Raw genomic sequence first — 24,672 nt, 5'->3', positions numbered from 1 at the left:
ATATTTAAAACAGAAAATACAAACTTTTGAGCCCTAAGTGGGTTTTTGAAGAACAAAAAAAAAAATGATGTTTTCAGGGGTGCAACACGAGGACTTCCCAGGAGATCACGCATCCTAGTACTACTCTCGCCCAAGCACGCTTAACTGCAGAGTTCTGATGGGATCCGGTGCATTAGTGCTGGTATGATCGCCCCCGGAATGTTTGGTCCGCAATATTCATTTATAGCGAACGCGAGTGTCCTCCCTTTTCTCCCTCGGATCGACTAGGAACTTCTTATTCGCTGCTTGTTTGTGACCACGGTGTTAACCCCACAAGGGAAACGGAATAAATGACTCTTTAAAGATTTAAAACAGAAAATACAAACTTTTGAGCCGTAAGTGGATTTTTGAAGTACAAAAAAAAAAAAATGATGTTTTCAGGGGTGCAACACGAGGACTTCCCAGGAGGTCACCCATCCTAGTACCACTCTCGCCCAAGCACGCTTAACTGCGGAGTTCTGATGGGATCCGGTGCATTAGTTCTGGTATGATCGCACCCGGAATGTTTGGTCCGCAATATTCATTTATAGCGTACGCGTGTGTCCTCCCTTTTCTCCCTCGGATCTACTAGGAACTTCTTATTCGCTGCTTGTTAGTGACCACGGTGTTAACCCCTCAAGGGAAACGGAATAAATGACTCTTTAAAGATTTAAAACAGAAAATACAAACTTTTGAGCCGTAAGTGGATTTTTGAAGAACAAAAAAAAAAATGATGTTTTCAGGGATGCAACACGAGAACTTCCTAGGAGGTCACCCATCCTAGTACTACTCTCGCTGAAGTACGCTTAACTGCGGAGTTCAGATGGGATCCGGTGCATTAGTGCTGGTATGATTACACCCCGAATGTTTGGTCCGCAATATTCATTTATAACGAACGCGTGTGTCCTCCCCTTTCTCCCCCAGATTAACTAGGAACTTCTTATTCGCTGCTTCTTAGTGACCATGGTGTTAACCCCTCAAGGGAAACAGAATAAATGACTCTTCAAATATTTAAAACAGAAAATACAAACTTTTGAGCCGTAAGTGGATTTTTGAAGAACAAAAAAAAAAAAAATGATGTTTTCAGGGGTGCAACACGAGGACTTCCCAGGAGGTCACCCATCCTAGTACTACTCTCGCCCAAGCACGCTTAACTGCGGAGTTCGGATGGGATCCGGTGCATTAGAGCTGGTATGATGGCAACCGGAATGTTTGGTCCGCAATATTCATTTATAGCGAACGCGTGTGTCCTCCCTTTTCTCCCTCTGATCAACTAGGAACTTCTTATTCGCTGCTTGTTAGTGACCACGGTGTTAACCCTTCAAGGGAAACGGAATAAATGACTCTTTAAAGATTTAAAACAGAAAATACAATCTTTTGAGACGTAAGTAGATTTTTGAAGAAAAAAAAAATTGAGGTTTTCAGGGGTGCAACACGAGAACTTCCTAGGAGGTCACCCATCCTAGTACTACTCTCGCTGAAGTACGCTTAACTGCGGATTTCTGATTGGATCCGTTGCATTAGTGCTGGTATGATCGCACCCGGAATGTTTGGTCCGCAATATTCATTTATAACGAACGCGTGTGTCCTCCCTTTTCTCCCTCAGATTAACTAGGAACTTCTTATTCGCTGCTTGTTAGTGACCACGGTGTTAACCCCTCAAGGGAAACATAATAAATGACTCTGTAAAGATTTAAAACAAAAAATACAAACTTTTGAGCCGTAAGTGGATTTTTGAAGAACAAAAAAAAAAATGATGTTTTCAGGGGCGCAACACGAGGACTTCCCAGGAGATCACCCATCCTAGTACTACTGTCTCCCAAGCACGCTTAACTGCGGAATTCTGATGGGATCCGGTGCATTAGTTCTGGTATGATCGCACCCGGAATGTTTGGTCCGCAATATTCATTTATAGCGAACGCGTGTGTCCTCCCTTTTCTCCCTCTGATCAACTAGGAACTTCTTATTCGTTGCTTGTTAGTGACAACGGTGTTAACTCCTAAAGGGAAACGGAATAAATGACTCTTTAATGATTTAAAACAGAAAATACAAAATTTTGAGCAGTAAGTGGATTTTTGAAGAAAAAAAAAAAAAAAAAAAAAAGAAGTTTTCAGGGGTGCAACACGAGGACTTCCCAGGAGGTCACCCATCCTAGTACTACTCTCGCCCAAGCACGCTTAACTGCGGAGCTCTGATGGGATCCGGTGCATTAGTGCTGGTATAATCGCACCCGGAATGTTTGGTCCGCAATATTCATTTATAGCGAACGCGTGTGTCCTCCCTTTTCTCCCACGAATCAACTAGGAACTTCTTATTCGCTGCTTGTTAGTGACCACGGTGTTAATCCCTCAAGGGAAACGGAATAAATGACTCTTTAAAGATTTAAAACAGAAAATACAAACTTTTGAGCCCTAAGTGGGTTTTTGAAGAACAAAAAAAAAATGATGTTTTCAGGGGTGCAACACGAGGACTTCCCAGGAGATCACGCATCCCAGTACTACTCTCGCCCAAGCACGCTTAACTGCAGAGTTCTGATGGGATCCGGTGCATTAGTGCTGGTATGATCGCCCCCGGAATGTTTGGTCCGCAATATTCATTTATAGCGAACGCGAGTGTCCTCCCTTTTCTCCCTCGGATCGACTAGGAAATTCTTATTCGCTGCTTGTTTGTGACCACAGTGTTAACCCCTCAAGGGAAACGGAATAAATGACTCTTTAAAGATTTAAAACAGAAAATACAAACTTTTGAGCCGTAAGTGGATTTTTGAAGTACAAAAAAAAAAAAAATGATTTTTTCAGGGGTGCAACACGAGGACTTCCCAGGAGGTCACCCATCCTAGTACCACTCTCGCCCAAGCACGCTTAACTGCGGAGTTCTGATGGGATCCGGTGCATTAGTTCTGGTATGATCGCACCCGGAATGTTTGGTCCGCAATATTCATTTATAGCGAACGCGTGTGTCCTCCCTTTTCTCCCTCGGATCAACAAGGAACTTCTTATTCGCTGCTTGTTAGGGACCACGGTGCTAACACCTAAAGGGAAACGGAATAAATGACTCTTTAATGATTTAAAACAGAAAATACAAAATTTTGAGCCGTAAGTGGATTTTTGAAGAACAAAAAAAAAAAAAAAAAAGATGTTTTCAGGGGTGCAACACGAGGACTTCCCAGGAGGTCACCCATCCTAGTACTACTCTCGCCCAAGCACGCTTAACTGCGGAGCTCTGATGGGATCCGGTGCATTAGTGCTGGTATAATCGCACCCGGAATGTCTGGTCCGCAATATTCATTTATAGCGAACGCGTGTGTCCTCCTTTTCCTCCCACGAATCAACTAGGAACTTCTTATTCGCTGCTTGTTAGTGACCACGGTGTTAACCCCTCAAGGGAAACGGAATAAACGACTCTTTAAATATTTAAAACAGAAAATACAAACTTTTGAGCCCTAAGTGGGTTTTTGAAGAACAAAAAAAAAAATGATGTTTTCAGGGGTGCAACACGAGGACTTCCCAGGAGATCACGCATCCTAGTACTACTCTCGCTGAAGTACGCTTAACTGCGGAGTTCAGATGGGATCCGGTGCATTAGTGCTGGTATGATCGCACCCCGAATGTTTGGTCCGCAATATTCATTTATAACGAACGCGTGTGTCCTCCCCATTCTCCCCCAGATTAACTAGGAACTTCTTATTCGCTGCTTCTTAGTGACCATGGTGTTAACCCCTCAAGGGAAACAGAATAAATGACTCTTCAAAGATTTAAAACAGAAAATACAAACTTTTGAGCCGTAAGTGGATTTTTGAAGAACAAAAAAAAAAAAAATGATGTTTTCAGGGGTGCAACACGAGGACTTCCCAGGAGGTCACCCATCCTAGTACTACTCTCGCCCAAGCACGCTTAACTGCGGAGTTCGGATGGGATCCGGTGCATTAGTGCTGGTATGATGGCAACCGGAATGTTTGGTCCGCAATATTCATTTATAGCGAACGCGTGTGTCCTCCCTTTTCTCCCTCTGATCAACTAGGAACTTCTTATTCGCTGCTTGTTAGTGACCACGGTGTTAACCCTTCAAGGGAAACAGAATAAATGACTCTTTAAAGATTTAAAACAGAAAATACAATCTTTTGAGACGTAAGTAGATTTTTGAAGAAAAAAAAAAATGATGTTTTCAGGGGTGCAACACGAGAACTTCCTAGGAGGTCACCCATCCTAGTACTACTCTCGCTGAACTACGCTTAACTGCGGAGTTCTGATTGGATCCGTTGCATTAGTGCTGGTATGATCGCACCCGGAATGTTTGGTCCGCAATATTCATTTATAACGAACGCGTGTGTCCTCCCTTTTCTCCCTCAGATTAACTAGGAACTTCTTATTCGCTGCGTGTTAGTGACCACGGTGTTAACCCCTCAAGGGAAACAGAATAAATGACTCTTTAAAGATTTAAAACAAAAAATACAAACTTTTGAGCCGTAAGTGGATTTTTGAAGAACAACAAAAAAAAAATGATGTTTTCAGTGGTGCAAGACGAGGACTTCCAACGAGGTCACCCATCCTAGTACTACTCTCGCCAAAGCACGCTTAACTGCGGAGTTCTGATGGGATCCGGTGCATTAGTGCTGGTATGATCGAACCCGGAATGTTTGGTCCGCAATATTCACTTATAGCGAACGCGTGTGTCCTCCCTTTTCTCCCTCGGATCAACAAGGAACTTCTTATTCGCTGCTTCTTAGTGACCACGGTGTTAACCCCTCAAGGGAAACGGAATAAATGACTCTTTAAAGATTTGAAACAGAAAATACAAACTTTTGAGCAGTAAGTGGGTTTTTGAAGAACAAAAAAACAATAATGTTTTCAGGGGTGCAACACGAGGACTTCCCAGGAGGTCACCCATCCTAGTACTACTCTCGCCCAAGCACGCTTAACTGCGGAGTTCTGATGGGATCCGGTGCATTAGTGCAGGTATGATCGAACCCGGAATGTTTGGTCCGCAATATTCATTTATAGCGAAAGCGTGTGTCCTCCCTTTTCTCCCTCGGATCAACTAGGAACTTCTTATTCGCTGCTTGTTTGTGACCACGGTGTTTACCCATCAAGGGAAACAGAATAAATGTCTCTTTCAAGATTTAAAACAGAAAATACAAACTTTTGAGCCGTAAGTGGGTTTTTGAAGAACAAAAAATAAAAAATGATGTTTTCAGGGGTGCAACACGAGGACTTCCTAGGAGGTCACCCATCATAGTACTACTCTCGCCCAACCACGCTTAACTGCGGAGTTCTGATGGGATCCGGTGCATTAATGCAGGTATGATCGCACCCGGAATGTTTGGTCCCCATTATTCATTTATAGCGAACGCGTGTGTCCTCCCTTTTCACCCTCGGCTCAACTCGGAACTTCTTCTTCGCTGCTTGTTAGTGACCACGGTGTTAACCCCTCAAGGGAAATGGAATAAATGACTCTTTAAATATTTAAAATTGAAAATACAAACTTTTGAGACGTAAGAGGGTTTTTGAAGAACAAAAAAAAAAAAAATGATGTTTTCAGGTGTGCAACACGAGGACTTCCCAGGAGGTCACCCATCATAGTACTACTCTCGCCCAAGCACGCTTAACTGCGGAGTTCTGATGGGATCCGGTGCATTAATGCAGGTATGATCGCACCCGGAATGTTTGGTCCGCAATATTCATTTATAGCGAACGCGTGTGTCCTCCCATTTCAGCCATGGATCATCTAGGAACTTCTTATTCGCTGCTTGTTAGTGACCACGGTGTTAACCCCTCAAGGGAAACGGAATAAATGTCTCTTTAAAGATTTCAAACAGAAAATACAAACTTTTGAGCCGTAAGTGGGGTTTTGAAGAACAAAAAAAAAAAAAAATGATGTTTTCAGGGGTGCAACACGAGGACTTCCCAGGAGGTCACCCATCCTAGTACTACTCTCGCCCAAGCATGCTTAACTGCGGAGTTCTGATGGGATCCGGTGCATTAGTGCTGGTATGATCGCACCCGGAATGTTTGGTCCGCAATATTCATTTATAGCGAACGCGTGTGTCCTCCCTTTTCTCCCTCGGATCAACTAGGAACTTCTTATTCGCTGCTTCTTAGTGACCACGGTGTTAACCCCTCAAGGGAAACGGAATAAATGACTCTTTAAAGATTTGAAACAGAAAATACAAACTTTTGAGCAGTAAGTGGGTTTTTGAAGAACAAAAAAAAAAAAAATGATGTTTTCAGGGGTGCAACACGAGGACTTCCCAGGAGGTCACCCATCCTAGTACTACTCTCGCCCAAGCATGCTTAACGGCGGAGTTCTGATGGGATCCGGTGCCTTAGTGCTGGTATGATCGCACCCGGAATGTTTGGTCCGCAATATTCATTTATAGCGAACGCGTGTGTCCTCCCTTTTCACCCTCGGCTCAACTCGGAACTTCTTCTTCGCTGCTTGTTAGTGACCACGGTGTTAACCCCTCAAGGGAAATGGAATAAATGACTCTTTAAAGATTTAAAATTGAAAATACAAACTTTTGAGCCGTAAGTGGGTTTTTGAAGAACAAAAAAAAAAAAAAATGATGTTTTCAGGGGTGCAACACGAGGACTTCCTAGGAGGTCACCCATCATAGTACTACTCTCGCCCAACCACGCTTAACTGCGGAGTTCTGATGGGATCCGGTGCATTAATGCAGGTATGATCGCACCCGGAATGTTTGGTCCGCAATATTCATTTATAGCGAACGCGTGTGTCCTCCCATTTCTGCCTTGGATCATCTAGGAACTTCATATTCGCTGCTTGTTAGTGACCACGGTGTTAACCCCTCAAGGGAAACGGAATAAATGTCTCTTTAAAGATTTAAAACAGAAATTACAAACTTTTGAGCCGTAAGTGGGTTTTTGAAGAACAAAAAAAAAAAATGTTGTTTTCAGGGGTGCTACACGAGGACTTCCCAGGAGGTCACCCATCCTAATACTACTCTCGCCCAAGCACGCTTATCTGCGGAGTTCTGATGGGATTCGGTGCATTAGTGCTGGTATGATCGCACCCAGAATGTTTGGTCCGCAATATTCATTTATAGCGAACGCGTGTGTCCTATCTTTCTCCCTCGGATCGTCTAGGAACTTCTTATTCGCTGCCTGTTAGTAACCACGGTGTTAACCCCTCAAGCGAAAAAGAATAAATGACTCTTTAAAGATTTAAAACAGAAAATACAAACTTTTGAGCCGTAAGTGGGTTTTTGAAGAACAAAAAAAAAAAAATTGATGTTTTCAGGGGTGCAACACGAGGACTTCTCAGGAGGTCACCCATCCTAGTACTACTCTCGCCCAAGCACGCTTAACTGCAGAGTTCTGATGGGATCCGGTGGATTAGTACTGGTATGATCGCACCCGGAATATTTGGTCCGCAATATTCATTTATAGAGAACGCGTTTGTCCTCCCTTTTCTCCCTCGTATCAACTAGGAACTTCTTATTCGCTGCATGTTAGTGACCACGGTGTTAACCCCTCAAGGGAAACGGAATAAATGACTCTTCAAAGAGTTAAAACAGAAAAAACAAACTTTTGAGCCATAAGTGGTTTTTGAAGAACAGAAAAAAAAAAATGATGTTTTCAGGGGTGCAACATGAGGACTTCCCAGGAGGTCACCCATCCTAGTACAATTCTCGCCCAAACACGCCTAACTGCTGAGTTCTGATGGGATCCGGTGCATTAGTGCTGGTATGATCGTACCCGGAATGTTTGGTTCGCAATATTCATTTATAGCGAAAGCGTGTGTCCTCCCTTTTCTCCCTCGGATCAACTAGGAACTTCTTATTCGCTGCTTGTTAGTGACCACGGTGTTAACCCCTCAAGGGAAACAGAATAAATGTCTCTTTCAAGATTTAAAACAGAAAATACAAACTTTTGAGCCGTAAGTAAGTTTTTGAAGAACAAAAAAAAAAAAAAATGATGTTTTCAGGGGTGCAACACGAGGACTTCCCAGGAGGTCACCCATCCTAGTACTACTCTCGCCCAAGCATGCTTAACTGCGAAGTTCTGATGGGATCCGGTGCATTAGTGCTGGTATGATCGCACCCGGAATGTTTGGTCAGCAATATTCATTTATAGCGAACGCGTGTGTCCTCCCTTTTCTCCCTCGGATCAACTAGGAACTTATTATTCGCTGCTTCTTAGTGACCACGGTGTTAACCCCTCAAGGGAAACGGAATAAATGACTCTTTAAAGATTTGAAACAGAAAATACAAACTTTTGAGCCGAAAGTGGGTTTTTGAAGAACAAAAAAAAAATAATGTTTTCAGGGGTGCAACACGAGGACTTCCCAGGAGGTCACCCATCCTAGTACTACTCTCGCCCAAGCACGCTTAACTGCGGAGTTCTGGTGGGATCCGGTGCATTAGTGCTGGTATGATCGCCCCCGGAATGTTTGGTCCGCAATATTCATTTATAGCGAACGCGAGTGTCCTCCCTTTTCTCCCTCGGATCGACTAGGAAATTCTTATTCGCTGCTTGTTTGTGACCACAGTGTTAACCCCTCAAGGGAAACGGAATAAATGACTCTTTAAAGATTTAAAACAGAAAATACAAACTTTTGAGCCGTAAGTGGATTTTTGAAGTACAAAAAAAAAAAAAATGATTTTTTCAGGGGTGCAACACGAGGACTTCCCAGGAGGTCACCCATCCTAGTACCACTCTCGCCCAAGCACGCTTAACTGCGGAGTTCTGATGGGATCCAGTGCATTAGTTCTGGTATGATCGCACCCGGAATGTTTGGTCCGCAATATTCATTTATAGCGTACGCGTGTGTCCTCCCTTTTCTCCCTTGGATCTACTAGGAACTTCTTATTCGCTGCTTGTTAGTGACCACGGTGTTAACCCCTCAAGGGAAACGGAATAAATGACTCTTTAAAGATTTAAAACAGAAAATACAAACTTTTGAGCCGTAAGTGGATTTTTGAAGAACAAAAAAAAAAATGATGTTTTCAGGGATGCAACACGAGAACTTCCTAGGAGGTCACCAATCCTAGTACTACTCTCGCTGAAGTACGCTTAACTGCGGAGTTCAGATGGGATCCGGTGCATTAGTGCTGGTATGATCGCACCCCGAATGTTTGGTCCGCAATATTCATTTATAACGAACGCGTGTGTCCTCCCCATTCTCCCCCAGATTAACTAGGAACTTCTTATTCGCTGCTTCTTAGTGACCATGGTGTTAACCCCTCAAGGGAAACAGAATAAATGACTCTTCAAAGATTTAAAACAGAAAATACAAACTTTTGAGCCGTAAGTGGATTTTTGAAGAACAAAAAAAAAAAAAATGATGTTTTCAGGGGTGCAACACGAGGACTTCCCAGGAGGTCACCCATCCTAGTACTACTCTCGCCCAAGCACGCTTAACTGCGGAGTTCGGATGGGATCCGGTGCATTAGTGCTGGTATGATGGCAACCGGAATGTTTGGTCCGCAATATTCATTTATAGCGAACGCGTGTGTCCTATCTTTCTCCCTCGGATCGTCTAGGAACTTCTTATTCGCTGCCTGTTAGTAACCACGGTGTTAACCCCTCAAGCGAAAAAGAATAAATGACTCTTTAAAGATTTAAAACAGAAAATACAAACTTTTGAGCCGTAAGTGGGTTTTTGAAGAACAAAAAAAAAAAAATTGATGTTTTCAGGGGTGCAACACGAGGACTTCTCAGGAGGTCACCCATCCTAGTACTACTCTCGCCCAAGCACGCTTAACTGCAGAGTTCTGATGGGATCCGGTGGATTAGTACTGGTATGATCGCACCCGGAATATTTGGTCCGCAATATTCATTTATAGAGAACGCGTTTGTCCTCCCTTTTCTCCCTCGTATCAACTAGGAACTTCTTATTCGCTGCATGTTAGTGACCACGGTGTTAACCCCTCAAGGGAAACGGAATAAATGACTCTTCAAAGAGTTAAAACAGAAAAAACAAACTTTTGAGCCATAAGTGGTTTTTGAAGAACAGAAAAAAAAAAATGATGTTTTCAGGGGTGCAACATGAGGACTTCCCAGGAGGTCACCCGTCCTAGTACAATTCTCGCCCAAACACGCCTAACTGCTGAGTTCTGATGGGATCCGGTGCATTAGTGCTGGTATGATCGTACCCGGAATGTTTGGTTCGCAATATTCATTTATAGCGAAAGCGTGTGTCCTCCCTTTTCTCCCTCGGATCAACTAGGAACTTCTTATTCGCTGCTTGTTAGTGACCACGGTGTTAACCCCTCAAGGGAAACAGAATAAATGTCTCTTTCAAGATTTAAAACAGAAAATACAAACTTTTGAGCCGTAAGTAAGTTTTTGAAGAACAAAAAAAAAAAAAAATGATGTTTTCAGGGGTGCAACACGAGGACTTCCCAGGAGGTCACCCATCCTAGTACTACTCTCGCCCAAGCATGCTTAACTGCGAAGTTCTGATGGGATCCGGTGCATTAGTGCTGGTATGATCGCACCCGGAATGTTTGGTCAGCAATATTCATTTATAGCGAACGCGTGTGTCCTCCCTTTTCTCCCTCGGATCAACTAGGAACTTATTATTCGCTGCTTCTTAGTGACCACGGTGTTAACCCCTCAAGGGAAACGGAATAAATGACTCTTTAAAGATTTGAAACAGAAAATACAAACTTTTGAGCCGAAAGTGGGTTTTTGAAGAACAAAAAAAAAATAATGTTTTCAGGGGTGCAACACGAGGACTTCCCAGGAGGTCACCCATCCTAGTACTACTCTCGCCCAAGCACGCTTAACTGCGGAGTTCTGGTGGGATCCGGTGCATTAGTGCTGGTATGATCGCCCCCGGAATGTTTGGTCCGCAATATTCATTTATAGCGAACGCGAGTGTCCTCCCTTTTCTCCCTCGGATCGACTAGGAAATTCTTATTCGCTGCTTGTTTGTGACCACAGTGTTAACCCCTCAAGGGAAACGGAATAAATGACTCTTTAAAGATTTAAAACAGAAAATACAAACTTTTGAGCCGTAAGTGGATTTTTGAAGTACAAAAAAAAAAAAAATGATTTTTTCAGGGGTGCAACACGAGGACTTCCCAGGAGGTCACCCATCCTAGTACCACTCTCGCCCAAGCACGCTTAACTGCGGAGTTCTGATGGGATCCAGTGCATTAGTTCTGGTATGATCGCACCCGGAATGTTTGGTCCGCAATATTCATTTATAGCGTACGCGTGTGTCCTCCCTTTTCTCCCTTGGATCTACTAGGAACTTCTTATTCGCTGCTTGTTAGTGACCACGGTGTTAACCCCTCAAGGGAAACGGAATAAATGACTCTTTAAAGATTTAAAACAGAAAATACAAACTTTTGAGCCGTAAGTGGATTTTTGAAGAACAAAAAAAAAAATGATGTTTTCAGGGATGCAACACGAGAACTTCCTAGGAGGTCACCAATCCTAGTACTACTCTCGCTGAAGTACGCTTAACTGCGGAGTTCAGATGGGATCCGGTGCATTAGTGCTGGTATGATCGCACCCCGAATGTTTGGTCCGCAATATTCATTTATAACGAACGCGTGTGTCCTCCCCATTCTCCCCCAGATTAACTAGGAACTTCTTATTCGCTGCTTCTTAGTGACCATGGTGTTAACCCCTCAAGGGAAACAGAATAAATGACTCTTCAAAGATTTAAAACAGAAAATACAAACTTTTGAGCCGTAAGTGGATTTTTGAAGAACAAAAAAAAAAAAAATGATGTTTTCAGGGGTGCAACACGAGGACTTCCCAGGAGGTCACCCATCCTAGTACTACTCTCGCCCAAGCACGCTTAACTGCGGAGTTCGGATGGGATCCGGTGCATTAGTGCTGGTATGATGGCAACCGGAATGTTTGGTCCGCAATATTCATTTATAGCGAACGCGTGTGTCCTCCCTTTTCTCCCTCTGATCAACTAGGAACTTCTTATTCGCTGCTTGTTAGTGACCACGGTGTTAACCCTTCAAGGGAAACAGAATAAATGACTCTTTAAAGATTTAAAACAGAAAATACAATCTTTTGAGACGTAAGTAGATTTTTGAAGAAAAAAAAAAATGATGTTTTCAGGGGTGCAACACGAGAACTTCCTAGGAGGTCACCCATCCTAGTACTACTCTCGCTGAACTACGCTTAACTGCGGAGTTCTGATTGGATCCGTTGCATTAGTGCTGGTATGATCGCACCCGGAATGTTTGGTCCCCAATATTCATTTATAACGAACGCGTGTGTCCTCCCTTTTCTCCCTCAGATTAACTAGGAACTTCTTATTCGCTGCTTGTTAGTGACCACGGTGTTAACCCCTCAAGGGAAACAGAATAAATGACTCTTTAAAGATTTAAAACAAAAAATACAAACTTTTGAGCCGTAAGTGGATTTTTGAAGAACAAAAAAAAAAAAATGATGTTTTCAGTGGTGCAAGACGAGGACTTCCAACGAGGTCACCCATCCTAGTACTACTCTCGCCAAAGCACGCTTAACTGCGGAGTTCTGATGGGATCCGGTGCATTAGTGCTGGTATGATCGAACCCGGAATGTTTGGTCCGCAATATTCACTTATAGCGAACGCGTGTGTCCTCCCTTTTCTCCCTCGGATCAACAAGGAACTTCTTATTCGCTGCTTCTTAGTGACCACGGTGTTAACCCCTCAAGGGAAACGGAATAAATGACTCTTTAAAGATTTGAAACAGAAAATACAAACTTTTGAGCAGTAAGTGGGTTTTTGAAGAACAAAAAAACAATAATGTTTTCAGGGGTGCAACACGAGGACTTCCCAGGAGGTCACCCATCCTAGTACTACTCTCGCCCAAGCACGCTTAACTGCGGAGTTCTGATGGGATCCGGTGCATTAGTGCAGGTATGATCGAACCCGGAATGTTTGGTCCGCAATATTCATTTATAGCGAAAGCGTGTGTCCTCCCTTTTCTCCCTCGGATCAACTAGGAACTTCTTATTCGCTGCTTGTTTGTGACCACGGTGTTTACCCATCAAGGGAAACAGAATAAATGTCTCTTTCAAGATTTAAAACAGAAAATACAAACTTTTGAGCCGTAAGTGGGTTTTTGAAGAACAAAAAATAAAAAATGATGTTTTCAGGGGTGCAACACGAGGACTTCTCCGGAGGTCACCCATCCTAGTACTACTCTCGCCCAAGCACGCTTAACTGCAGAGTTCTGATGGGATCCGGTGGATTAGTACTGGTATGATCGAACCCGGAATGTTTGGTCCCCATTATTCATTTATAGCGAACGCGTGTGTCCTCCCTTTTCACCCTCGGCTCAACTCGGAACTTCTTCTTCGCTGCTTGTTAGTGACCACGGTGTTAACCCCTCAAGGGAAATGGAATAAATGACTCTTTAAATATTTAAAATTGAAAATACAAACTTTTGAGACGTAAGAGGGTTTTTGAAGAACAAAAAAAAAAAAAATGATGTTTTCAGGGGTGCAACACGAGGACTTCCCAGGAGGTCACCCATCATAGTACTACTCTCGCCCAAGCACGCTTAACTGCGGAGTTCTGATGGGATCCGGTGCATTAATGCAGGTATGATCGCACCCGGAATGTTTGGTCCGCAATATTCATTTATAGCGAACGCGTGTGTCCTCCCATTTCAGCCATGGATCATCTAGGAACTTCTTATTCGCTGCTTGTTAGTGACCACGGTGTTAACCCCTCAAGGGAAACGGAATAAATGTCTCTTTAAAGATTTCAAACAGAAAATACAAACTTTTGAGCCGTAAGTGGGGTTTTGAAGAACAAAAAAAAAAAAAAATGATGTTTTCAGGGGTGCAACACGAGGACTTCCCAGGAGGTCACCCATCCTAGTACTACTCTCGCCCAAGCATGCTTAACTGCGGAGTTCTGATGGGATCCGGTGCATTAGTGCTGGTATGATCGCACCCGGAATGTTTGGTCCGCAATATTCATTTATAGCGAACGCGTGTGTCCTCCCTTTTCTCCCTCGGATCAACTAGGAACTTCTTATTCGCTGCTTCTTAGTGACCACGGTGTTAACCCCTCAAGGGAAACGGAATAAATGACTCTTTAAAGATTTGAAACAGAAAATACAAACTTTTGAGCAGTAAGTGGGTTTTTGAAGAACAAAAAAAAAAAAAATGATGTTTTCAGGGGTGCAACACGAGGACTTCCCAGGAGGTCACCCATCCTAGTACTACTCTCGCCCAAGCATGCTTAACGGCGGAGTTCTGATGGGATCCGGTGCATTAGTGCTGGTATGATCGCACCCGGAATGTTTGGTCCGCAATATTCATTTATAGCGAACGCGTGTGTCCTCCCTTTTCACCCTCGGCTCAACTCGGAACTTCTTCTTCGCTGCTTGTTAGTGACCACGGTGTTAACCCCTCAAGGGAAATGGAATAAATGACTCTTTAAAGATTTAAAATTGAAAATACAAACTTTTGAGCCGTAAGTGGGTTTTTGAAGAACAAAAAAAAAAAAATATGATGTTTTCAGGGGTGCAACACGAGGACTTCCTAGGAGGTCACCCATCATAGTACTACTCTCGCCCAACCACGCTTAACTGCGGAGTTCTGATGGGATCCGGTGCATTAATGCAGGTATGATCGCACCCGTAATGTTTGGTCCGCAATATTCATTTATAGCGAACGCGTGTGTCCTCCCATTTCTGCCTTGGATCATCTAGGAACTTCATATTCGCTGCTTGTTAGTGACCACGGTGTTAACCCCTCAAGGGAAACGGAATAAATGTCTCTTTAAAGATTTAAAACAGAAATTACAAACTTTTGAGCCGTAAGTGGGTTTTTGAAGAACAAAAAAAAAAAATGTTGTTTTCAGGGGTGCTACACGAGGACTTCCCAGGAGGTCACCCATCCTAATACTACTCTCGCCCAAGCACGCTTATCTGCGGAGTTCTGATGGGATTCGGTGCATTAGTGCTGGTATGATCGCACCCAGAATGTTTGGTCCGCAATATTCATTTATAGCGAACGCGTGTGTCCTATCTTTCTCCCTCGGATCGTCTAGGAACTTCTTATTCGCTGTCTGTTAGTAACCACGGTGTTGACCCCTCAAGCGAAAAAGAATAAATGACTCTTTAAAGATTTAAAACAGAAAATACAAACTTTTGAGCCGTAAGTGGGTTTTTGAAGAACAAAAAAAAAAAATTGATGTTTTCAGGGGTGCAACACGAGGACTTCTCAGGAGGTCACCCATCCTAGTACTACTCTCGCCCAAGCACGCTTAACTGCAGAGTTCTGATGGGATCCGGTGGATTAGTACTGGTATGATCGCACCCGGAATATTTGGTCCGCAATATTCATTTATAGAGAACGCGTGTGTCCTCCCTTTTCTCCCTCGGATCAACTAGGAACTTCTTATTCGCTGCATGTTAGTGACCACGGTGTTAACCCCTCAAGGGAAACGGAATAAATGACTCTTCAAAGAGTTAAAACAGAAAAAACAAACTTTTGAGCCATAAGTGGTTTTTGAAGAACAGAAAAAAAAAAAATGATGTTTTCAGGGGTGCAACATGAGGACTTCCCAGGAGGTCACCCATCCTAGTACAATTCTCGCCCAAACACGCCTAACTGCTGAGTTCTGATGGGATCCGGTGCATTAGTGCTGGTATGATCGTACCCGGAATGTTTGGTTCGCAATATTCATTTATAGCGAAAGCGTGTGTCCTCCCTTTTCTCCCTCGGATCAACTAGGAACTTCTTATTCGCTGCTTGTTAGTGACCACGGTGTTAACCCCTCAAGGGAAACAGAATAAATGTCTCTTTCAAGATTTAAAACAGAAAATACAAACTTTTGAGCCGTAAGTAAGTTTTTGAAGAACAAAAAAAAAAAAAATGATGTTTTCAGGGGTGCAACACGAGGACTTCCCAGGAGGTCACCCATCCTAGTACTACTCTCGCCCAAGCATGCTTAACTGCGAAGTTCTGATGGGATCCGGTGCATTAGTGCTGGTATGATCGCACCCGGAATGTTTGGTCAGCAATATTCATTTATAGCGAACGCGTGTGTCCTCCCTTTTCTCCCTCGGATCAACTAGGAACTTATTATTCGCTGCTTCTTAGTGACCACGGTGTTAACCCCTCAAGGGAAACGGAATAAATGACTCTTTAAAGATTTGAAACAGAAAATACAAACTTTTGAGCCGAAAGTGGGTTTTTGAAGAACAAAAAAAAAATAATGTTTTCAGGGGTGCAACACGAGGACTTCCCAGGAGGTCACCCATCCTAGTACTACTCTCGCCCAAGCACGCTTAACTGCGGAGTTCTGGTGGGATCCGGTGCATTAGTGCAGGTATGATCGCACCCGGAATGTTTGGTCCGCAATATTCATTTATAGCGAACGAGTGTGTCCTCCCATTTCTGCCTTGGATCATCTAGGAACTTCTTATTCGCTGCTTGTTAGTGACCACGGTGTTAACCCCTCAAGGGAAACGGAATAAATGTCTCTTTAAAGATTTCAAACAGAAATTACAAACTTTTGAGCCGTAAGTGGGTTTTTGAAGAAAAAAAAAAATAAAAATGTTGTTTTTAGGGGTGCTACACGAGGACTTCCCAAGAGGTCACCCATCCTAATACTACTCTCGCCCAAGCACGCTTATCTGCGGAGTTCTGATGGGATCCGGTGCATTAGTGCTGGTTTGATCGCACCCGGAATGTTTGGGCCGCAATATTCATTTATAGCGAACGCGTGTGTCCTCCCTTTTCTCCCTCGGATCTACTAGGAACTTCTTATTCGCTGCTTCTTAGTGACCACGGTGTTAACCCCTCAAGGGAAACGGAATAAATGACTCATTAAAGATTTGAAACAGAAAATACAAACTTTTGAGCCGTAAGTGGATTTTTGAAGAACAAAAAAAAAAATAATGTTTTCAGGGGTGCAACACGAGGACTTCCCAGGAGGTCACCCATCCTAGTACTTCTCTCGCCCAAGCACGCATAACTGCGGACTTCTGATGGGATCCGGTGCATTAGTATAGGTATGATAGCACCCGGAATGTTTGGTCCGCAATATTCATTTATAGCGAACGCGTGTGTCCTCCCATTTCTGCCTTGGATCATCTAGGAACTTCTTATTCGCTGCTTTTTAGTGACCACGGTGTTAACCCCTCAAGGGAAACAGAATAAATGTCTCTTTAAAGATTTAAAACAGAAATTACAAAGTTTTGAGCTGTAAGTGGGTTTATGAAGAACAAAAAAAAAAAAATGTTGTTTTCAGGGGTGCTACACGAGGACTTCCCAGGAGGTCACCCATCCTAATACTACTCTCGCCCAAGCACGCTTATCTGCGGAGTTCTGATGGGATTCGGTGCATTAGTGCTGGTATGATCGCACCCAGAATGTTTGGTCCGCAATATTCATTTATAGCGAACGCGTGTGTCCTATCTTTTCTCCCTCGGATCGTCTAGGAACTTCTTATTCGCTGCTTGTTAGTGACCACGGTGTTAACCCCTCAAGCGAAACAGAATAAATGACCCTTTAAAGATTTAAAACATAAAATACAATCTTTTGAGACGTAAGTGGATTTTTGAAGAACAAAAAAAAAAAAAATGATGTTTTCAGTGGTGCAACACGAGGACTTCCAAGGAGGTCACCCATCCTAGTACTACTCTCGCCCAAGCACGCTTAACTGCGGAGTTCTGATGGGATCCGGTGCATTAGTGCTGGTATGATCGAACCCGGAATGTTTGGTCCGCAATATTCATTAATAGCAAACGCGTGTGTCCTCCTTTTTCTCCCTCGGATCAACTAGGAACTTCTTATTCGCTGCTTGTTAGTGACCACGGTGTTAACCCCTCAAGGGAAACAGAATAAATGTCTCTTTCAAGATTTAAAACAGAAAATACAAACTTTTGAGCCGTAAGTGGGTTTTTGAAGAACAAAAAAAAAAAAAAAATAATGTTTTCAAGAGTGCAACACGAGGACTTCCCAGGAGGTCACCCATTCTAGTTCTACTCTCGCCCAAGCACGCTTAACTGCAGAGTTCTGATGGGATCCGGTGGATTAGTACTCGTATGATCGCACCCGTAATGTTTGGTCCGCAATATTCATTTATAGAGAAGGCGTGTGTCCTCCCTTTTCTCCCTCGGATCAACTAGGAACTTCTTATTCGCTGCTTCTTAGTGACCACGGTGTTAACCCCTCAAGGGAAACGGAATAAATGACTCTTTAAAGATTTGAAACAGAAAATACAAACTTTTGAGTCGTAAATGGATTTTTGAAGAACAAAAAAAAAAATAATGTTTTCAGGGGTGCAACACGAGGACTTCCCAGGAGGTCACCCATCCTAGTACTTCTCTCGCCCAAGCACGCATAACTGCGGAATTCTGATGGGATCCGGTGCATTAGTACAGGTATGATAGCACCCGGAATGTTTGGTCCGCAATATTCATTTATAGCGAACGCGTGTGTCCTCCATTTTCTCCCTCGGATCAACTAGGAACTTCTTATTCGCTGCTTGTTAGTGACCACGGTGTTAACCCCTCAAGGGAAACAGAATAAATGTCTCTTTCAAGATTTAAAACTGAAAATACAAACTTTTGAGCCGTAAGTGGGTTTTTGAAGAACAAAAAAAAAAAATGATGTTTTCAGGGGTGCAACACGAGGACTTCTCAGGAGGTCACCCATCCTAGTACTACTCTCGCCCAAGCACGCTTAACTGCAGAGTTCTGATGGGATCCGGTGGATTAGTACTGGTATGATCGCACCCGGAATGTTTGGTCCGCAATATTCATTTATAGAGAACGCGTGTGTCCTCCGTTTTCTCCCTCGGATCAACTAGGAACTTCTTATTCGCTGCTTGTTAGTGACCACGGTGTTAACCCCTAAAGGGAAACGGAATAAATGACTCTTTAATGATTTAAAACAGAAAATACAAACTTTTGAGACGTAAGTGGATTTTTGAAGAACAAAAAAAAAAAAAATGATGTTTTTCAGGGGTGCAACACGAGGACTTCCCAAGAGGTCACCCAACCTAGTACTACTCTCGCCCAAGCACGCTTAACTGCGGAGTTCTGATGGGATCCGGTGCATTAGTGCTGGTATGATAGAACCCGGAATGTTTGGTCCGCAATATTCATTAATAGCAAACGCGTGCGTCCTCCTTTTTCTCCCTCGGATCAACTAGGAACTTCTTATTCGCTGCTTGTTAGTGACCACGGTGTTATCCCCTCAAGGGAAACAGAATAAATAACTCTTTCAAGATTTAAAACTGAAAATACAAACTTTTGAGCCGTAAGTGGGTTTTTGAAGAACAAAAAAAAAAATGATGTTTTCAGGGGTGCAACACGAGCACTTCTCAGGAGGTCACCCATCCTAGTACTACTCTCGCCCAAGCACGCTTAACTGCAGAGTTCTGATGGGATCCGGTGGATTAGTACTGGTATGATCGCACCCGGAATGTTTGGTCCGCAATATTCATTTATAGAGAACGCGTGTGTCCTCCGTTTTCTCCCTCGGATCAACTAGGAACTTCTTATTCGCTGCTTGTTAGTGACCACGGTGTTAACCCCTAAAGGGAAACGGAATAAATGACTCTTTAATGATTTAAAACAGAAAATACAAACTTTTGAGACGTAAGTGGATTTTTGAAGAACAAAAAAAAAAGATGATGTTTTCAGGGGTGCAACACGAGGACTTCCCAGGAGGTCACCCATCCTAGTACTACTCATGCCCAAGTACGCTTAACTGCAGAGTTCTGATGGGATCCGGTGCATTAGTGCTGGTATGATCGCACCCGGAATGTTCGGTCCGCAATATTCATTTATAGCGAACGCGTGTGTCCTCCCATTTCTCCCTCGGATCAACTAGGAACTTCTTATTCGCTGCTTGTTAGTGAGCACGGTGTTAACCCCTCAAAGGAAACGGAATAAATGACTCTTTAAAGATTTAAAACAGAAAATACAAACTTTTGAGCCCTAAGAGGGTTTTTGAAGAACAGAAAAAAAAAAAAATGATGTTTTCAGGGGTGCAACACGAGGACTTCCCAGGAGGTCACGCATCCTAGTACTACTCTCGCCCAAGCACGCTTAACTGCGGAGTTCTGATGGGATCCGGTGCATTAGTGCAGGTATGATCGCACCCGGAATGTTTGGTCCGCAATATTCATTTATAGCGAACGCGAGTGTACTCCCTTTTCTCCCTCGGATCGTCTAGGACCTTCTTATTCGCTGCTGGTTAGTGACCACGGTGTTAACCCCTCAAGGGAAACGGAATAAATGACTCTTTAAAGATTTAAAACAGAAAATTCAAACTTTTGAGCCGTAAGTGGATTTTTGAAGAACAAAAAAAAAAAATGATGTTTTCAGGGGTGCAACACGGGGACTTCCCATGAGGTAACCCATCCAAGTACTACTCTCGCCCAAGCACGCTTAACTGCGGAGTTCTGATGGGATCCGGTGCATTAGTGCTGGTATGATCGCACCCGAAATGTTTGGTCTGCAATATTCATTTATAGTGAACGCGAGTTTCCTCCCTTTTCTCCCTCTGATCGACTAGGAACTTCTTATTCGCTGCTTGTTAGTGACCACGGTGTTAACCCCTCAAGGGAAACAGAATAAATGTCTCTTTCAAGATTTAAAACAGAAAATACAAACTTTTGAGCCGTAAGTGGGTTTTTGAAGAACAAAAAAAAAAAATGATGTTTTCAGGGGTGCAACACGAGGACTTCTCAGGAGGTCACCCATCCTAGTACTACTCTCGCCCAAGCACGCTTAACTGCAGAGTTCTGATGGGATCCGGTGGATTAGTACTGGTATGATCGCACCCGGAATGTTTGGTCCGCAATATTCATTTATAGAGAACGCGTGTGTCCTCCGTTTTCTCCCTCGGATCAACTAGGAACTTCTTATTCGCTGCTTGTTAGTGACCACGGTGTTAACCCCTAAAGGGAAACAGAATAAATGACTCTTTAATGATTTAAAACAGAAAATACAAACTTTTGAGACATAAGTGGATTTTTGAAGAACAAAAAAAAAAAAAAATGATGTTTTTCAGGGGTGCAACACGAGGACTTCCCAAGAGGTCACCCAACCTAGTACTACTCTCGCCCAAGCACGCTTAACTGCGGAGTTCTGATGGGATCCGGTGCATTAGTGCTGGTATGATAGAACCCGGAATGTTTGGTCCGCAATATTCATTAATAGCAAACGCGTGCGTCCTCCTTTTTCTCCCTCGGATCAACTAGGAACTTCTTATTCGCTGCTTGTTAGTGACCACGGTGTTAACCCCTCAAGGGAAACAGAATAAATGTCTCTTTCAAGATTTAAAACTGAAAATACAAACTTTTGAGCCGTAAGTGGGTTTTTGAAGAACAAAAAAAAAAATGATGTTTTCAGGGGTGCAACACGAGCACTTCTCAGGAGGTCACCCATCCTAGTACTACTCTCGCCCAAGCACGCTTAACTGCAGAGTTCTGATGGGATCCGGTGGATTAGTACTGGTATGATCGCACCCGGAATGTTTGGTCCGCAATATTCATTTATAGAGAACGCGTGTGTCCTCCGTTTTCTCCCTCGGATCAACTAGGAACTTCTTATTCGCTGCTTGTTAGTGACCACGGTGTTAACCCCTAAAGGGAAACGGAATAAATGACTCTTTAATGATTTAAAACAGAAAATACAAACTTTTGAGACGTAAGTGGATTTTTGAAGAACAAAAAAAAAAGATGATGTTTTCAGGGGTGCAACACGAGGACTTCCCAGGAGGTCACCCATCCTAGTACTACTCATGCCCAAGTACGCTTAACTGCAGAGTTCTGATGGGATCCGGTGCATTAGTGCTGGTATGATCGCACCCGGAATGTTCGGTCCGCAATATTCATTTATAGCGAACGCGTGTGTCCTCCCATTTCTCCCTCGGATCAACTAGGAACTTCTTATTCGCTGCTTGTTAGTGAGCACGGTGTTAACCCCTCAAAGGAAACGGAATAAATGACTCTTTAAAGATTTAAAACATAAAATACAAACTTTTGAGCCCTAAGAGGGTTTTTGAAGAACAGAAAAAAAAAAAAATGATGTTTTCAGGGGTGCAACACGAGGACTTCCCAGGAGGTCACGCATCCTAGTACTACTCTCGCCCAAGCACGCTTAACTGCGGAGTTCTGATGGGATCCGGTGCATTAGTGCAGGTATGATCGCACCCGGAATGTTTGGTCCGCAATATTCATTTATAGCGAACGCGAGTGTACTCCCTTTTCTCCCTCGGATCGTCTAGGACCTTCTTATTCGCTGCTGGTTAGTGACCACGGTGTTAACCCCTCAAGGGAAACGGAATAAATGACTCTTTAAAGATTTAAAACAGAAAATTCAAACTTTTGAGTCGTAAGTGGATTTTTGAAGAACAAAAAAAAAAAATGATGTTTTCAGGGGTGCAACACGGGGACTTCCCATGAGGTAACCCATCCAAGTACTACTCTCGCCCAAGCACGCTTAACTGCGGAGTTCTGATGGGATCCGGTGCATTAGTGCTGGTATGATCGCACCCGAAATGTTTGGTCTGCAATATTCATTTATAGTGAACGCGAGTTTCCTCCCTTTTCTCCCTCTGATCGACTAGGAACTTCTTATTCGCTGCTTGTTAGTGACCACGGTGTTATCCCCTCAAGGGAAACAGAATAAATGTCTCTTTCAAGATTTAAAACAGAAAATACAAACTTTTGAGCCGTAAGTGGGTTTTTGAAGAACAAAAAAAAAAAATGATGTTTTCAGGGGTGCAACACGAGGACTTCTCAGGAGGTCACCCATCCTAGTACTACTCTCGCCCAAGCACGCTTAACTGCAGAGTTCTGATGGGATCCGGTGGATTAGTACTGGTATGATCGCACCCGGAATGTTTGGTCCGCAATATTCATTTATAGAGAACGCGTGTGTCCTCCGTTTTCTCCCTCGGATCAACTAGGAACTTCTTATTCGCTGCTTGTTAGTGACCACGGTGTTAACCCCTAAAGGGAAACAGAATAAATGACTCTTTAATGATTTAAAACAGAAAATACAAACTTTTGAGACGTAAGTGGATTTTTGAAGAACAAAAAAAAAAAAAATGATGTTTTTCAGGGGTGCAACACGAGGACTTCCCAAGAGGTCACCCAACCTAGTACTACTCTCGCCCAAGCACGCTTAACTGCGGAGTTCTGATGGGATCCGGTGCATTAGTGCTGGTATGATAGAACCCGGAATGTTTGGTCCGCAATATTCATTAATAGCAAACGCGTGCGTCCTCCTTTTTCTCCCTCGGATCAACTATGAACTTCTTATTCGCTGCTTGTTAGTGACCACGGTGTTAACCCCTCAAGGGAAACAGAATAAATGTCTCTTTCAAGATTTAAAACTGAAAATACAAACTTTTGAGCCGTAAGTGGGTTTTTGAAGAACAAAAAAAAAAATGATGTTTTCAGGGGTGCAACACGAGGACTTCTCAGGAGGTCACCCATCCTAGTACTACTCTCGCCCAAGCACGCTTAACTGCAGAGTTCTGATGGGATCCGGTGGATTAGTACTGGTATGATCGCACCCGGAATGTTTGGTCCGCAATATTCATTTATAGAGAACGCGTGTGTCCTCCGTTTTCTCCCTCGGATCAACTAGAAACTTCTTATTCGCTGCTTGTTAGTGACCACGGTGTTAACCCCTAAAGGGAAACGGAATAAATGACTCTTTAATGATTTAAAACAGAAAATACCAACTTTTGAGACGTAAGTGGATTTTTGAAGAACAAAAAAAAAAGATGATGTTTTCAGGGGTGCAACACGAGGACTTCCCAGGAGGTCACCCGTCCTAGTACTACTCTTGCCCAAGTATGCTTAACTACAGAGTTCTGATGGGATCCGGTGCATTAGTGCTGGTATGATCGCACCCGGAATGTTCGGTCCGCAATATTCATTTATAGCGAACGCGTGTGTCCTCCCTTTTCTCCCTCGGATCAACTAGGAACTTCTTATTCGCTGCTTGTTAGTGAGCACGGTGTTAACCCCTCAAAGGAAACGGAATAAATGACTCTTTAAAGATTTAAAACAGAAAATACAAACTTTTGAGCCCTAAGAGGGTTTTTGAAGAACAGAAAAAAAAAAAAATGATGTTTTCAGGGGTGGAACACGAGGACTTCCCAGGAGGTCACGCATCCTAGTACTACTCTCGCCCAAGCACGCTTAACTGCGGAGTTCTGATGGGATGCGGTGCATTAGTGCAGGTATGATCGCACCCGAAATGTTTGGTCCGCAATATTCATTTATAGCGAACGCGAGTGTACTCCCTTTTCTCCCTCGGATCGTCTAGGACCTTCTTATTCGCTGCTGGTTAGTGACCACGGTGTTAACCCCTCAAGGGAAACGGAATAAATGACTCTTTAAAGATTTAAAACAGAAAATACAAACTTTTGAGCCGTAAGTGGATTTTTGAAGAACAAAAAAAAAAATGATGTTTTCAGGGGTGCAACACGGGGACATCCCATGAGGTAACCCGTCCTAGTACTACTCTCGCCCAAGCACGCTTAACTGCGGAGTTCTGATGGGATCCGGTGCATTAGTGCTGGTATGATCGCACCCGAAATGTTTGGTCTGCAATATTCATTTATAGTGAACGCGAGTTTCCTCCCTTTTCTCCCTCTGATCGACTAGGAACTTCTTATTCGCTGCTTGTTAGTGACCACGGTGTTAACCCCTCAAGGGAAACAGAATAAATGTCTC

General features: G+C 43.3%; 68 non-coding genes and 4 pseudogenes across 68 annotated transcripts; all 72 read right to left on the bottom strand.

Annotated features, from left to right (window-relative positions):
* Window positions 1-76: 76 nt before the first annotated feature.
* LOC133788147 (5S ribosomal RNA) lies at window positions 77-195 on the bottom strand. The gene has a single exon (XR_009873122.1). It is a non-coding gene; the product is annotated as a 5S ribosomal RNA (ribosomal RNA).
* A 224-nt stretch (window positions 196-419) lies between these two features.
* LOC133787460 (5S ribosomal RNA) lies at window positions 420-538 on the bottom strand. Its single transcript, XR_009872481.1, has one exon. It is a non-coding gene; the product is annotated as a 5S ribosomal RNA (ribosomal RNA).
* A 222-nt stretch (window positions 539-760) lies between these two features.
* Window positions 761-879, bottom strand: LOC133786848 (5S ribosomal RNA). The gene has a single exon (XR_009871989.1). It is a non-coding gene; the product is annotated as a 5S ribosomal RNA (ribosomal RNA).
* A 225-nt stretch (window positions 880-1,104) lies between these two features.
* LOC133788041 (5S ribosomal RNA) lies at window positions 1,105-1,223 on the bottom strand. Its single transcript, XR_009873022.1, has one exon. It is a non-coding gene; the product is annotated as a 5S ribosomal RNA (ribosomal RNA).
* A 219-nt stretch (window positions 1,224-1,442) lies between these two features.
* On the bottom strand, window positions 1,443-1,561 carry LOC133787118 (5S ribosomal RNA; annotated as a pseudogene).
* A 222-nt stretch (window positions 1,562-1,783) lies between these two features.
* LOC133787031 (5S ribosomal RNA) lies at window positions 1,784-1,902 on the bottom strand. The gene has a single exon (XR_009872166.1). It is a non-coding gene; the product is annotated as a 5S ribosomal RNA (ribosomal RNA).
* A 229-nt stretch (window positions 1,903-2,131) lies between these two features.
* LOC133786792 (5S ribosomal RNA) lies at window positions 2,132-2,250 on the bottom strand. The gene has a single exon (XR_009871935.1). It is a non-coding gene; the product is annotated as a 5S ribosomal RNA (ribosomal RNA).
* Window positions 2,251-2,471: 221 nt separating this feature from the next.
* LOC133786281 (5S ribosomal RNA) lies at window positions 2,472-2,590 on the bottom strand. The gene has a single exon (XR_009871449.1). It is a non-coding gene; the product is annotated as a 5S ribosomal RNA (ribosomal RNA).
* A 225-nt stretch (window positions 2,591-2,815) lies between these two features.
* Window positions 2,816-2,934, bottom strand: LOC133787448 (5S ribosomal RNA). The gene has a single exon (XR_009872470.1). It is a non-coding gene; the product is annotated as a 5S ribosomal RNA (ribosomal RNA).
* Window positions 2,935-3,162: 228 nt separating this feature from the next.
* On the bottom strand, window positions 3,163-3,281 carry LOC133786780 (5S ribosomal RNA). The gene has a single exon (XR_009871924.1). It is a non-coding gene; the product is annotated as a 5S ribosomal RNA (ribosomal RNA).
* A 222-nt stretch (window positions 3,282-3,503) lies between these two features.
* LOC133786864 (5S ribosomal RNA) lies at window positions 3,504-3,622 on the bottom strand. The gene has a single exon (XR_009872005.1). It is a non-coding gene; the product is annotated as a 5S ribosomal RNA (ribosomal RNA).
* Window positions 3,623-3,847: 225 nt separating this feature from the next.
* LOC133787825 (5S ribosomal RNA) lies at window positions 3,848-3,966 on the bottom strand. The gene has a single exon (XR_009872816.1). It is a non-coding gene; the product is annotated as a 5S ribosomal RNA (ribosomal RNA).
* A 219-nt stretch (window positions 3,967-4,185) lies between these two features.
* LOC133787139 (5S ribosomal RNA) lies at window positions 4,186-4,304 on the bottom strand (annotated as a pseudogene).
* A 224-nt stretch (window positions 4,305-4,528) lies between these two features.
* Window positions 4,529-4,647, bottom strand: LOC133786944 (5S ribosomal RNA). The gene has a single exon (XR_009872082.1). It is a non-coding gene; the product is annotated as a 5S ribosomal RNA (ribosomal RNA).
* Window positions 4,648-4,868: 221 nt separating this feature from the next.
* Window positions 4,869-4,987, bottom strand: LOC133787637 (5S ribosomal RNA). The gene has a single exon (XR_009872644.1). It is a non-coding gene; the product is annotated as a 5S ribosomal RNA (ribosomal RNA).
* Window positions 4,988-5,211: 224 nt separating this feature from the next.
* On the bottom strand, window positions 5,212-5,330 carry LOC133786292 (5S ribosomal RNA). The gene has a single exon (XR_009871459.1). It is a non-coding gene; the product is annotated as a 5S ribosomal RNA (ribosomal RNA).
* A 225-nt stretch (window positions 5,331-5,555) lies between these two features.
* LOC133787197 (5S ribosomal RNA) lies at window positions 5,556-5,674 on the bottom strand. The gene has a single exon (XR_009872232.1). It is a non-coding gene; the product is annotated as a 5S ribosomal RNA (ribosomal RNA).
* A 226-nt stretch (window positions 5,675-5,900) lies between these two features.
* LOC133786275 (5S ribosomal RNA) lies at window positions 5,901-6,019 on the bottom strand. Its single transcript, XR_009871443.1, has one exon. It is a non-coding gene; the product is annotated as a 5S ribosomal RNA (ribosomal RNA).
* Window positions 6,020-6,244: 225 nt separating this feature from the next.
* Window positions 6,245-6,363, bottom strand: LOC133787884 (5S ribosomal RNA). Its single transcript, XR_009872872.1, has one exon. It is a non-coding gene; the product is annotated as a 5S ribosomal RNA (ribosomal RNA).
* Window positions 6,364-6,589: 226 nt separating this feature from the next.
* Window positions 6,590-6,708, bottom strand: LOC133786291 (5S ribosomal RNA). Its single transcript, XR_009871458.1, has one exon. It is a non-coding gene; the product is annotated as a 5S ribosomal RNA (ribosomal RNA).
* A 223-nt stretch (window positions 6,709-6,931) lies between these two features.
* On the bottom strand, window positions 6,932-7,050 carry LOC133786594 (5S ribosomal RNA). Its single transcript, XR_009871745.1, has one exon. It is a non-coding gene; the product is annotated as a 5S ribosomal RNA (ribosomal RNA).
* A 224-nt stretch (window positions 7,051-7,274) lies between these two features.
* Window positions 7,275-7,393, bottom strand: LOC133787863 (5S ribosomal RNA). Its single transcript, XR_009872852.1, has one exon. It is a non-coding gene; the product is annotated as a 5S ribosomal RNA (ribosomal RNA).
* Window positions 7,394-7,616: 223 nt separating this feature from the next.
* LOC133787061 (5S ribosomal RNA) lies at window positions 7,617-7,735 on the bottom strand. Its single transcript, XR_009872194.1, has one exon. It is a non-coding gene; the product is annotated as a 5S ribosomal RNA (ribosomal RNA).
* A 226-nt stretch (window positions 7,736-7,961) lies between these two features.
* Window positions 7,962-8,080, bottom strand: LOC133787743 (5S ribosomal RNA). The gene has a single exon (XR_009872743.1). It is a non-coding gene; the product is annotated as a 5S ribosomal RNA (ribosomal RNA).
* Window positions 8,081-8,301: 221 nt separating this feature from the next.
* On the bottom strand, window positions 8,302-8,420 carry LOC133787708 (5S ribosomal RNA). Its single transcript, XR_009872711.1, has one exon. It is a non-coding gene; the product is annotated as a 5S ribosomal RNA (ribosomal RNA).
* A 225-nt stretch (window positions 8,421-8,645) lies between these two features.
* LOC133787919 (5S ribosomal RNA) lies at window positions 8,646-8,764 on the bottom strand. Its single transcript, XR_009872907.1, has one exon. It is a non-coding gene; the product is annotated as a 5S ribosomal RNA (ribosomal RNA).
* Window positions 8,765-8,986: 222 nt separating this feature from the next.
* On the bottom strand, window positions 8,987-9,105 carry LOC133787021 (5S ribosomal RNA). The gene has a single exon (XR_009872156.1). It is a non-coding gene; the product is annotated as a 5S ribosomal RNA (ribosomal RNA).
* A 225-nt stretch (window positions 9,106-9,330) lies between these two features.
* LOC133787824 (5S ribosomal RNA) lies at window positions 9,331-9,449 on the bottom strand. The gene has a single exon (XR_009872815.1). It is a non-coding gene; the product is annotated as a 5S ribosomal RNA (ribosomal RNA).
* Window positions 9,450-9,673: 224 nt separating this feature from the next.
* LOC133787862 (5S ribosomal RNA) lies at window positions 9,674-9,792 on the bottom strand. Its single transcript, XR_009872851.1, has one exon. It is a non-coding gene; the product is annotated as a 5S ribosomal RNA (ribosomal RNA).
* A 223-nt stretch (window positions 9,793-10,015) lies between these two features.
* Window positions 10,016-10,134, bottom strand: LOC133787111 (5S ribosomal RNA; annotated as a pseudogene).
* A 226-nt stretch (window positions 10,135-10,360) lies between these two features.
* LOC133787731 (5S ribosomal RNA) lies at window positions 10,361-10,479 on the bottom strand. Its single transcript, XR_009872733.1, has one exon. It is a non-coding gene; the product is annotated as a 5S ribosomal RNA (ribosomal RNA).
* A 221-nt stretch (window positions 10,480-10,700) lies between these two features.
* LOC133787695 (5S ribosomal RNA) lies at window positions 10,701-10,819 on the bottom strand. The gene has a single exon (XR_009872699.1). It is a non-coding gene; the product is annotated as a 5S ribosomal RNA (ribosomal RNA).
* Window positions 10,820-11,044: 225 nt separating this feature from the next.
* Window positions 11,045-11,163, bottom strand: LOC133787918 (5S ribosomal RNA). The gene has a single exon (XR_009872906.1). It is a non-coding gene; the product is annotated as a 5S ribosomal RNA (ribosomal RNA).
* Window positions 11,164-11,385: 222 nt separating this feature from the next.
* On the bottom strand, window positions 11,386-11,504 carry LOC133787020 (5S ribosomal RNA). The gene has a single exon (XR_009872155.1). It is a non-coding gene; the product is annotated as a 5S ribosomal RNA (ribosomal RNA).
* Window positions 11,505-11,729: 225 nt separating this feature from the next.
* Window positions 11,730-11,848, bottom strand: LOC133787822 (5S ribosomal RNA). Its single transcript, XR_009872813.1, has one exon. It is a non-coding gene; the product is annotated as a 5S ribosomal RNA (ribosomal RNA).
* A 219-nt stretch (window positions 11,849-12,067) lies between these two features.
* LOC133787138 (5S ribosomal RNA) lies at window positions 12,068-12,186 on the bottom strand (annotated as a pseudogene).
* Window positions 12,187-12,410: 224 nt separating this feature from the next.
* On the bottom strand, window positions 12,411-12,529 carry LOC133786943 (5S ribosomal RNA). The gene has a single exon (XR_009872081.1). It is a non-coding gene; the product is annotated as a 5S ribosomal RNA (ribosomal RNA).
* A 221-nt stretch (window positions 12,530-12,750) lies between these two features.
* LOC133787625 (5S ribosomal RNA) lies at window positions 12,751-12,869 on the bottom strand. Its single transcript, XR_009872634.1, has one exon. It is a non-coding gene; the product is annotated as a 5S ribosomal RNA (ribosomal RNA).
* A 224-nt stretch (window positions 12,870-13,093) lies between these two features.
* LOC133786669 (5S ribosomal RNA) lies at window positions 13,094-13,212 on the bottom strand. Its single transcript, XR_009871815.1, has one exon. It is a non-coding gene; the product is annotated as a 5S ribosomal RNA (ribosomal RNA).
* A 225-nt stretch (window positions 13,213-13,437) lies between these two features.
* On the bottom strand, window positions 13,438-13,556 carry LOC133788044 (5S ribosomal RNA). The gene has a single exon (XR_009873025.1). It is a non-coding gene; the product is annotated as a 5S ribosomal RNA (ribosomal RNA).
* Window positions 13,557-13,782: 226 nt separating this feature from the next.
* LOC133788173 (5S ribosomal RNA) lies at window positions 13,783-13,901 on the bottom strand. The gene has a single exon (XR_009873147.1). It is a non-coding gene; the product is annotated as a 5S ribosomal RNA (ribosomal RNA).
* A 225-nt stretch (window positions 13,902-14,126) lies between these two features.
* On the bottom strand, window positions 14,127-14,245 carry LOC133787237 (5S ribosomal RNA). Its single transcript, XR_009872269.1, has one exon. It is a non-coding gene; the product is annotated as a 5S ribosomal RNA (ribosomal RNA).
* Window positions 14,246-14,471: 226 nt separating this feature from the next.
* On the bottom strand, window positions 14,472-14,590 carry LOC133786290 (5S ribosomal RNA). Its single transcript, XR_009871457.1, has one exon. It is a non-coding gene; the product is annotated as a 5S ribosomal RNA (ribosomal RNA).
* Window positions 14,591-14,813: 223 nt separating this feature from the next.
* LOC133786592 (5S ribosomal RNA) lies at window positions 14,814-14,932 on the bottom strand. The gene has a single exon (XR_009871743.1). It is a non-coding gene; the product is annotated as a 5S ribosomal RNA (ribosomal RNA).
* Window positions 14,933-15,155: 223 nt separating this feature from the next.
* Window positions 15,156-15,274, bottom strand: LOC133787860 (5S ribosomal RNA). The gene has a single exon (XR_009872850.1). It is a non-coding gene; the product is annotated as a 5S ribosomal RNA (ribosomal RNA).
* Window positions 15,275-15,498: 224 nt separating this feature from the next.
* On the bottom strand, window positions 15,499-15,617 carry LOC133787060 (5S ribosomal RNA). Its single transcript, XR_009872193.1, has one exon. It is a non-coding gene; the product is annotated as a 5S ribosomal RNA (ribosomal RNA).
* Window positions 15,618-15,842: 225 nt separating this feature from the next.
* LOC133787720 (5S ribosomal RNA) lies at window positions 15,843-15,961 on the bottom strand. Its single transcript, XR_009872722.1, has one exon. It is a non-coding gene; the product is annotated as a 5S ribosomal RNA (ribosomal RNA).
* A 221-nt stretch (window positions 15,962-16,182) lies between these two features.
* On the bottom strand, window positions 16,183-16,301 carry LOC133786850 (5S ribosomal RNA). Its single transcript, XR_009871991.1, has one exon. It is a non-coding gene; the product is annotated as a 5S ribosomal RNA (ribosomal RNA).
* A 225-nt stretch (window positions 16,302-16,526) lies between these two features.
* On the bottom strand, window positions 16,527-16,645 carry LOC133786453 (5S ribosomal RNA). The gene has a single exon (XR_009871613.1). It is a non-coding gene; the product is annotated as a 5S ribosomal RNA (ribosomal RNA).
* A 222-nt stretch (window positions 16,646-16,867) lies between these two features.
* Window positions 16,868-16,986, bottom strand: LOC133786955 (5S ribosomal RNA). Its single transcript, XR_009872092.1, has one exon. It is a non-coding gene; the product is annotated as a 5S ribosomal RNA (ribosomal RNA).
* A 224-nt stretch (window positions 16,987-17,210) lies between these two features.
* On the bottom strand, window positions 17,211-17,329 carry LOC133786591 (5S ribosomal RNA). Its single transcript, XR_009871742.1, has one exon. It is a non-coding gene; the product is annotated as a 5S ribosomal RNA (ribosomal RNA).
* Window positions 17,330-17,554: 225 nt separating this feature from the next.
* Window positions 17,555-17,673, bottom strand: LOC133786350 (5S ribosomal RNA). The gene has a single exon (XR_009871514.1). It is a non-coding gene; the product is annotated as a 5S ribosomal RNA (ribosomal RNA).
* A 227-nt stretch (window positions 17,674-17,900) lies between these two features.
* LOC133786901 (5S ribosomal RNA) lies at window positions 17,901-18,019 on the bottom strand. The gene has a single exon (XR_009872042.1). It is a non-coding gene; the product is annotated as a 5S ribosomal RNA (ribosomal RNA).
* Window positions 18,020-18,241: 222 nt separating this feature from the next.
* LOC133786608 (5S ribosomal RNA) lies at window positions 18,242-18,360 on the bottom strand. The gene has a single exon (XR_009871758.1). It is a non-coding gene; the product is annotated as a 5S ribosomal RNA (ribosomal RNA).
* Window positions 18,361-18,583: 223 nt separating this feature from the next.
* Window positions 18,584-18,702, bottom strand: LOC133787859 (5S ribosomal RNA). Its single transcript, XR_009872849.1, has one exon. It is a non-coding gene; the product is annotated as a 5S ribosomal RNA (ribosomal RNA).
* Window positions 18,703-18,928: 226 nt separating this feature from the next.
* Window positions 18,929-19,047, bottom strand: LOC133788179 (5S ribosomal RNA). The gene has a single exon (XR_009873152.1). It is a non-coding gene; the product is annotated as a 5S ribosomal RNA (ribosomal RNA).
* Window positions 19,048-19,269: 222 nt separating this feature from the next.
* Window positions 19,270-19,388, bottom strand: LOC133787961 (5S ribosomal RNA). Its single transcript, XR_009872946.1, has one exon. It is a non-coding gene; the product is annotated as a 5S ribosomal RNA (ribosomal RNA).
* A 223-nt stretch (window positions 19,389-19,611) lies between these two features.
* On the bottom strand, window positions 19,612-19,730 carry LOC133788063 (5S ribosomal RNA). Its single transcript, XR_009873043.1, has one exon. It is a non-coding gene; the product is annotated as a 5S ribosomal RNA (ribosomal RNA).
* Window positions 19,731-19,956: 226 nt separating this feature from the next.
* Window positions 19,957-20,075, bottom strand: LOC133787829 (5S ribosomal RNA). Its single transcript, XR_009872820.1, has one exon. It is a non-coding gene; the product is annotated as a 5S ribosomal RNA (ribosomal RNA).
* Window positions 20,076-20,298: 223 nt separating this feature from the next.
* On the bottom strand, window positions 20,299-20,417 carry LOC133786556 (5S ribosomal RNA). Its single transcript, XR_009871710.1, has one exon. It is a non-coding gene; the product is annotated as a 5S ribosomal RNA (ribosomal RNA).
* A 223-nt stretch (window positions 20,418-20,640) lies between these two features.
* LOC133787858 (5S ribosomal RNA) lies at window positions 20,641-20,759 on the bottom strand. The gene has a single exon (XR_009872848.1). It is a non-coding gene; the product is annotated as a 5S ribosomal RNA (ribosomal RNA).
* A 227-nt stretch (window positions 20,760-20,986) lies between these two features.
* On the bottom strand, window positions 20,987-21,105 carry LOC133788178 (5S ribosomal RNA). The gene has a single exon (XR_009873151.1). It is a non-coding gene; the product is annotated as a 5S ribosomal RNA (ribosomal RNA).
* A 222-nt stretch (window positions 21,106-21,327) lies between these two features.
* On the bottom strand, window positions 21,328-21,446 carry LOC133787959 (5S ribosomal RNA). The gene has a single exon (XR_009872945.1). It is a non-coding gene; the product is annotated as a 5S ribosomal RNA (ribosomal RNA).
* Window positions 21,447-21,669: 223 nt separating this feature from the next.
* LOC133788062 (5S ribosomal RNA) lies at window positions 21,670-21,788 on the bottom strand. Its single transcript, XR_009873042.1, has one exon. It is a non-coding gene; the product is annotated as a 5S ribosomal RNA (ribosomal RNA).
* A 226-nt stretch (window positions 21,789-22,014) lies between these two features.
* On the bottom strand, window positions 22,015-22,133 carry LOC133787828 (5S ribosomal RNA). Its single transcript, XR_009872819.1, has one exon. It is a non-coding gene; the product is annotated as a 5S ribosomal RNA (ribosomal RNA).
* Window positions 22,134-22,356: 223 nt separating this feature from the next.
* LOC133786544 (5S ribosomal RNA) lies at window positions 22,357-22,475 on the bottom strand. Its single transcript, XR_009871699.1, has one exon. It is a non-coding gene; the product is annotated as a 5S ribosomal RNA (ribosomal RNA).
* A 223-nt stretch (window positions 22,476-22,698) lies between these two features.
* LOC133787856 (5S ribosomal RNA) lies at window positions 22,699-22,817 on the bottom strand. The gene has a single exon (XR_009872846.1). It is a non-coding gene; the product is annotated as a 5S ribosomal RNA (ribosomal RNA).
* Window positions 22,818-23,043: 226 nt separating this feature from the next.
* LOC133788176 (5S ribosomal RNA) lies at window positions 23,044-23,162 on the bottom strand. The gene has a single exon (XR_009873150.1). It is a non-coding gene; the product is annotated as a 5S ribosomal RNA (ribosomal RNA).
* Window positions 23,163-23,384: 222 nt separating this feature from the next.
* On the bottom strand, window positions 23,385-23,503 carry LOC133787855 (5S ribosomal RNA). The gene has a single exon (XR_009872845.1). It is a non-coding gene; the product is annotated as a 5S ribosomal RNA (ribosomal RNA).
* A 223-nt stretch (window positions 23,504-23,726) lies between these two features.
* On the bottom strand, window positions 23,727-23,845 carry LOC133786703 (5S ribosomal RNA). The gene has a single exon (XR_009871847.1). It is a non-coding gene; the product is annotated as a 5S ribosomal RNA (ribosomal RNA).
* Window positions 23,846-24,071: 226 nt separating this feature from the next.
* LOC133786863 (5S ribosomal RNA) lies at window positions 24,072-24,190 on the bottom strand. Its single transcript, XR_009872004.1, has one exon. It is a non-coding gene; the product is annotated as a 5S ribosomal RNA (ribosomal RNA).
* A 222-nt stretch (window positions 24,191-24,412) lies between these two features.
* LOC133786334 (5S ribosomal RNA) lies at window positions 24,413-24,531 on the bottom strand. The gene has a single exon (XR_009871498.1). It is a non-coding gene; the product is annotated as a 5S ribosomal RNA (ribosomal RNA).
* Between the last annotated feature and the right edge of the window lie 141 nt (window positions 24,532-24,672).

This window comes from Humulus lupulus, chromosome 6 (genome assembly GCF_963169125.1).
Source record: "Humulus lupulus chromosome 6, drHumLupu1.1, whole genome shotgun sequence".
NCBI classification, from domain to species: domain Eukaryota; kingdom Viridiplantae; phylum Streptophyta; class Magnoliopsida; order Rosales; family Cannabaceae; genus Humulus; species Humulus lupulus.
Note: the sequence above shows the minus strand (reverse complement) of the source record. Positions and strands in the feature narration are given on the sequence as shown.